This window comes from Lepisosteus platostomus, unplaced genomic scaffold (genome assembly GCF_059453375.1).
Source record: "Lepisosteus platostomus isolate fLepPlt1 unplaced genomic scaffold, fLepPlt1.hap1 Scaffold_30_H1, whole genome shotgun sequence".
NCBI classification, from domain to species: Eukaryota; Metazoa; Chordata; class Actinopteri; order Semionotiformes; family Lepisosteidae; genus Lepisosteus; species Lepisosteus platostomus.
Window position 1 is genome coordinate 942871 of NW_028291658.1, and position 7533 is coordinate 950403.

The following is a 7533-nucleotide window of genomic DNA, read 5'->3' on the forward strand; positions in this document are numbered from 1 at the left end:
AACAAAACTGGGCTGTCCCAACTGGGTTGGCGCACTCCAGATGATCTTTTTCTTTTTTTTCCCTCGTACTCGAGGGTCATTTTCCTGTTCCACATGCGATTTCAACATTTTCCTTGGGAGATGTCAAGCCAGCAAGCCACTGCTGTGGTTCAGTGGCCAGCGTGGAGTTCAGTGGCCCTGTTGTACACAGAAAGCACATTGAGCTCCTTGGACATGAAAAGTTCCAGATAAAAGCCATTTGTCATCCTTTCTCTTGGTGTCGATGTTGCTATTGTATGTAAAGGTGGCAACTTGCTCAACGAGCAGGCGGAGCACACACCGAATGCAGATGTGTCTGAGTGGTGTGTCCAAGTGGCTGCAAAAGGACAGCACTCCCGGGGCGCTGTGGCTTAGTTGGTTAAAGCGCCTGTCTAGTAAACAGGAGGCCCTGGGTCTGAATCCCAGTGGATAACCGCCTACGGCTAGACTTAATTAAATGCAAGTATTCATTTCCTGTCTTTAACACGACTTGTTTTTCTTAAAATGGATGCAACTTGCAAAACATGAAATACAAACCTTGCTAATCAGCGCTAGCAGCTGGCAAAAAAAAAAGAAGTCAGCAATGTTTTTTTTCTTTAACCTTAACCCTGCTAATGGAGAAGAGTTAAACGACCGAGTCTATGCAGCTTAAACGGTGCGCACGTCGGGTCCTTAGCTGAAAGGGTGGTAAATCACGCTCACCCCAGTCCTTAATCTTTTAAAGAGGATACAAAATTGAACCTAGTCGCCACATCACATACATCTTGTTCAATGATAAAAAGGTAACATCTATCCTCGCTCCAGAGTAAATCTCACGTTGAGGGCATATTTTTTTTCACTTTACCGTGAATCGGGCTCGGCTGCACAGAGGAGAGAGCAGAGCAATGAGGTCACGGGGACAGGGGAGTCACACGCTGGCTGTTTGAACACGCGGAAGATCACTGAGGGATCCACAGTATATGGACCCTCCGTGCGCCATCAGTCCACACTCCGGACTCTGAATCCTGCCATCCGAGTTAAGATCTCGGCGGAACCTGAGGCGCAGTTCCTTCTTAAAACGTAATCTGGTGAGCATTTCTAGAATCGTACTTGTATAGATGCAGCCTTTAATGTGTTGCTAGGTTAAAATTGATGACTTCTTGTATTTCAGTAGGCAACTGCCCTCTTGATTTTGGATTTAATTTCTTTATTACAGTGGCGCTTTTATGAAGCCAAGGGACCAGGGAGCTGCCCCAGTACTGGGATGGCCAGTTCGAAATCATAGAAACTATTGTCAATTCCAGTCCCATGTCAGTGCGAGAAGGGATTTTGACATCTTGTTTTGCTATGTTCTGCACCAACAGGCAGGTGGCTCGGCCATTCCGTTCCAGTCTGGGGGTACAACAGACTGCTAGGTTCAGTCTGATAAACTGAGCTGATGGTTGGAAGAAAACCATCTCAGCGTCCATTCTCTGTCCCTTCTTTAGGACAAGGCGTACCGGAAACCCTGCTGTTGACGCAGGAACGATCAGGTCCGATTCGTTTACTACCTGGCAGGCCTGAGGAATCGTCTGACCTGACCGAATGTTCTCGGGGTCACCGCTTAGAGAGTGGGCATCTGGGTCCACCCGTTTCCACAGCACACTGTTTACTGTGTCCAGCTGGGCGCCCAGTCGAACCAATAGGTCTGCACCAATGCAGACCGAATGGGTCAGCTGAGGTGCTACCTGGAAGTAGTGAGCAAACTTCCTTTTTCCGATGGAGATGGAAGCTACACAGCTTCCTTTGCTCCAAATGGACCTATGAGGTGGGGGTGCCCACCACAGAACCTGTGACTGCGTCACCAGGGTCACCTGACAGCTTCGCGACAGGTCCTCGAACAGACCTTCACTGATTATGGACTTCTCAGAGCTGAGGCTAAGAATTACATCATCAACCTGCACTTCTGCCACCTGGACCCCCTCCCACCACCATGGGGTGGTAGTCCTGGACCCCCTGAGGTACCAGGGTGCACAGAAAGGACTCCCATTCATTACCGGACAGGGAGATCCACTCTTCTTCAGGGATGAAAAGGGGGTGTGCTTTACCTGGCGGGTCAAGCAGCTGCTCGGAGCACTGCTCCTGTAGTTGGGAGACCGTGGGAGTGCTGGCCTGGGCAGGACTTCCCTGTAGTTTTGGAAAGCAAGAAGAGACATTTATTCTCGTCCAGAGGAACCAGGAGGAACCTCCAACTCAGCTATAGTGTTCAGTGGGCACTGTGTGATCACAGCATAACCACTGAATCCCCCTTTTTGCTGTGCAACAGGCTTAGGGTTTTTGACCTGAGCCCACAATTTTCCACGCTGGCAGTCCACCAGAGGCTCCAGCCTGTCAAGCAGGTCTTGGCCAATGAGTAGTGGCTCTCTTTTTAACCTAGAGATGTAAACAGGATGCACCATGTTCATTGGCCCGAACCTAAGTGCCACCCACACTCGGTGTGTGATCCTGGCATGATCCTGGGTATAGCTGGAAATATCTATCTTACACGGTTCTACCTTAAGTCTGATGCCTTTTCCTTTCGCTACTCGTTTGAGCTCGCTGAGTAGATCGGCTGACATCAAACTAATTTCAGCCCCAGTGTCAATCAGTGCTTCTCTATCTAAGACGTTTTCAAGAAAAACCTTGATATAAATACGCCTTGCTTTGCCTTTCTGGCTGAGATTCCCTAAGAATTGTTGGAAGCCTGCCTTTTCTTTGACTTCAGGGGCGGGGTCAGCGCCCAACTCAGAGTCACAGCCTTCTTCCAGGCAGGAACCCTCCCACCCAATCAGATAGACTGAGGGAGGGGCTTGGGACGGATCCCCGCCTCCTCCAGTGAGAAGGGGCGTGGTCCCCCTAAGCTCATTCACACTTCTGGCATTCGGTGCGGAAGGTTTACCCTGTCCTGATCTCTCAGGCAGGGCTTGTTCAAGCCTGGCCAGGCGGGCTGCAGTCGACTCCCTTCGTCCAGTCTTATGATAGACTCTGCCTGAGCCCTTGCCTTCCCCGTAGCGCTCACGGCGGCTCTGACGCTTAGTGCGGTCCTGCCTGCCTATTTTGTGCCGGGGCTTAGCGAGCTCAGGAACCTCAGCTGCCTCGAGCTGAGGCGAGTCGTCAACCCTGCTGGCTTTAGTGGCGAACACGGCCGTTTTAGCAGGTTTTCGCTCTGAGGAAGCAGAGACTTCAGCTCCCCAGGCTTTTTGAGCCAACCTTCTAATGTCAGCCATTTTCATCGCTGTGTGTGCATCACAATCATTTTCCTGACTGAGGGATGCAGATTAGCAATGAATAAACCTTTGAAATTCACGTTCTCTTCGCAACCCTCTTCATTCCGCCCTGCAAAATAAGTGCGCCTAAGCCTCTGATAATAGTCGCGAGGGGCTTCAGCTTTTTCGTGCTTAATATGGTGCACAGCAGCCACGGCAGCTATGGGATCGATAAAAGCCGAAAATTCTCCGATCATTGCCTGACACAGCTCCTCAAAGCTATTACAGACTTCCGGTCCTTGTCTAGACATCCACTCGTGGATCGCTCGGCTGGTAGTTTTCCTTACTTACATAGCCTTTTCCTGTTCGGACGCTTCGGGCATAAACTGCAAAGTATATCTCAGCTCATCGATGTAGGTCTCCACATTATTCCCTGACACTGACGGGTCAAACCTTTCTACATCTTTGGCTAACTGCCTCAGGGAGTGGAGGTTAATTTTTACGGTTTCTCCGCGGGCAGGGAGACGGCCGTGATCAGGAGCAGGGGGTCTATGCCTGAACTGACTCGCCCTTGCGTTTCGCGCAGGACTCGGCGATCTCCCCCATGCCGATCCGACCACAGACCCTGGCCGGGAGAAACCTCCTCCCGGCGCGCTGGGTGAGCGCTCCGGGCTGCTAGGTGGGCTGGCATGCAAGTGGGATCTAGTCTATTTTGCTTCCAGTACGGCAGCATCTGACTCCTTTTGCCTTTCCTGGCTGAGCTCATTTAAACTCTCAATTTCTTTTTCTTTTTCTTTCGAGCTCCCTTCCAGGTCTCTCCTAGCTACCTCAGCCGCAGTTTCTCTAGCAGACAAGTCATCTAATTTACCTAAAACTTCCCTGAGTCAGTCTTCACTTTCCTCATTTTTCACTCTCTTTTCTCTGTTTATATCCAACAACTCGACTCGCTCCACCTTATATCTTTCTAGCGTTCCCTGAAGCTTTTGAAACTTTGTCAGCTCGGACAAAGACAGTTCCAGCTGTTTAGCTAGATTTAAGGTGAAACTCGATAGGACCAGAACTGCGTTCACAGACACTCCTGTGTTAAGCTGGTTCGCTACCTTAGCTACTAAATCTACTTGCAGCTTCTCAATATCATCAAAGTTCAACTTTTCGATACCACTCCAGTAACCAGGATTGTCGTCGCTAGAAATAGTACTTATAAGCGACTCCACTTCAGACATTTTAGCAGCCATTGTCATTACGTCAGAGAAACTTTAAGAGTATTACTTTTTTTTTTCTTTTTCCAAAATACAGTATGGAATCTAGACACCCGAGCAGATGGATTTCCAATCAGCACACGTTACACTAAACGCTAGAAAACAGGGGGATTTCTTTACGCAGTTATCAGCACACCCGGTATTCGCGTATAGAAGCCGCGGTGCTGTGCTGAACTTCAGTTATTCTGTGCGACTGATTCTCATTTCATTCTAAACTCACCCACCCAGGGACGCCATTAAATGTAATGGTTTGATGGGTTTACTGAGACAATTATTAATTGTAGCAGTAATCACAAGGTTGTTCGTTGGGGCTTTTAGAAAATCAATCGTCAGAACAACTAACAACGCACACACAGGGGTTCAATACACTAGATACATTTATTAATATAAATTGTGCACCAAACATATACTAGTCTGCCTGGATACGAGTGGCAGACCTTACTGTGAGGGTTATCAATATACAAGGTATATAATCCCGAAGAGATGCAAACACAAAGAGATACACAACAGAGAATATATGTCAATATATATCGTTCGGTTACCAAATCGCTAATCAGTGTTATTACCCACTGTTACTCTAAACTCGGAAGTAAATACATTACTCATGAATTAAATTGATAACAACTTGTGTTGAGGTACAATTAAATTCTCGAGACGCAATGTAGAACATGGGGTTTACTTATCCACTGTGTATGGATTTGGAATTTCCCGGCACGAACACCAAACCAGCTGACAGGCTCTGTTGCAGCCTCTGTTCCAGCGGTTGTCCAATGGGCGTTGTCCCGGCGTCCTCTGGCTACCGGCCAACCAGTCAAGGTGCAGCTCGGAGTAGGACGGGCGGAGGAATCTGACTGCGGCGCGCAGGGCAGTCGTTGCTCCGAGGGGATCTACCAGCAGTCCGGCTGGCTGGTAGAAAGTCTCTATGCACAGAGTGTGACCGCGAGTCCTCACAAGTCACTCTTGTGCCTGGGAAGAAGCTGGTTCGTTCCCGGTCCAGCACTGCTTCTGAATAAGCTATTCAGGTTGTCGACGAGGGTCCAACTGTAGGGTCCAACTGTCCAACACAAACACAATCTGTGGCGTTTAGCGTGACAGTCTTGCAGGCATCGTGCTGTCTCACTGCAATACTATACCGCTGGAGGAAACAGTCCATCTGGCCATGAAACTCATTTGAACGTCTAGCTACAGCAACTAACAATATCATGATTTATTCAGGATGTGTGGAATCACCACGTCCCGGAGACAGCTTCCGAAATCGTGAGCATTCTCTGGTGGTGTCCTGCAGGGCACCTGTGGGCGTGCGTTGGTGGTATAGTGGTGAGCATAGCTGCCTTCCAAGCAGTTAACCCGGGTTCGATTCCCGGCCAACGCAGTGGCGATTGGTTTCAAATGCTGTCATGAGCCTTGGATTGTGACTAGCAAAGCGCAGCCTTTCGAAAAACGGAATGCAAAACAGAATTGAAGGAGAATCTTACAGGGGATTCTGAGCGGTGTCTGCATACACGCAGTCCGATACGGGTGCTGAAAGCTTGAGCTACTCTCAATGTCATGCTGCCTTTCCCCGGAGTAAATCTGTTACATTGAAAGAATGCTTCTGGCAGGTTCAAAAAGGGACCCTTGTTAATTGGAGAAATCAATGATTTCGAATGAATTCTGTATGCGTTAAAAGACAGCTATACACAGAAAACATGCAGGACACTGCTCATGATGTTTCCCGAGCCGAAACACAGTGCGTTTTTCCAAGCCATCTGACAAAGCCCGCCCACTGAAAACTGCAGCAGATCGTGTAAAGACGTTCAACTTTGTAACTACTGCACGCACAGGAAGCAGAATAAATTCCTCTTTTCCGGTTTTATTTATGCGAACCATAAATAAACCAAATAAACCAAGTTGCAAGAGGCCCGCACCCACAGCACAAATTGCGCAGCCTAGGCCACCTCCTCGCCCTGCACGCCACCGCCTCCTGCTGGGCCCACTCTTTCGCACACTCACACGCCACACTAACACTCAAAAGTGTGGGCAAAACAAGAAAACGAGCGCACCGTTTCCTACACATCTGCAGTCACCGTTGCGCATTCGCAGCATGTCCCGGGATGCAATTCGGCCTCATTTGCATAACTCCAGACCGGCAGATCGCCACGCAAGCTCGCGACGTGCGCCTGCCACACACCGAACAAACCTTTTCAGCAATTTCCAAAAAACGGGCCTGCTCGCCTGCCCACAAGGCTCCATCTCTTACCTGCTCTCCAGAGCCTGCTGCCTTCTGTGCTTTTCTCTCGGCACCGCTGCAGCGCACACAACTGCTGCAGCGGGAGGGGGGGAGAAAGTTCCCGCGCTCCGCCGCAGGGAAGGCTCGCTCCGTGCGCACACGTCCTTTTGATGCCAGTCCAACAAGTGCTCCGCATTAGCTGCGTCGGGGCTCCGGGGTGTCGCACCTCACCTCACCTCACCTCGCACTGCCCCCTCCTTGAATGTCTGCCGCTGGGCATGCCCCACTCTCCTCCGCCTTATCTTATCGCGTGTGAGCACCGACAATGGCCACAATGCCGGGGAATGGCACCTGTAAATTAATTCTCTTCTCTTGCAGCCTGAGATCATGTCCTTCTTTTGGCTCCCTCCAGTTCTGATAAAAAATCTCACTCTTAGATTTGTTAATTTTTGCGGATGAAGCCAAAGAGAAACGATCACAGCACTGCAGAGCTCTGCTAATTGAGGCATTGTCAGAGAGGAGCAGGGTCATCCATGTATAGAGATGTCTTTACCTCTCCTCCCCCACTTCCAGGCACTGGTATCCCATTAATGGCCTGATCCTGGCGCAAGGCACAGGCTAAGGGCTCCATAGCCAAAACGAATAACAAGGGGGATAATGGGCAGGCCTGCCTCACCTCTGAACAGACTTCAAAGGGGTGTGATCTATTGCCATTAACCATTACTCTGCTGTTGCTACCTGTGTACAGCAGGTTAATCCACTTTCTCATGATGGGGCAAAAATTCATGTGCTCAAGTACCAATGTTAAGTACTGCCGGTTTAGGCGGTCAAAGGCCTTTTCTAG

General features: G+C 49.6%; 1 non-coding gene across 1 annotated transcript; it reads left to right on the forward strand.

Annotated features, from left to right (window-relative positions):
* The first annotated feature begins 5780 nt into the window (after positions 1–5780).
* trnag-ucc (transfer RNA glycine (anticodon UCC)) lies at positions 5781–5852 on the forward strand. Its single transcript has one exon. It is a non-coding gene; the product is annotated as a tRNA-Gly (tRNA).
* Positions 5853–7533: the final 1681 nt, after the last annotated feature.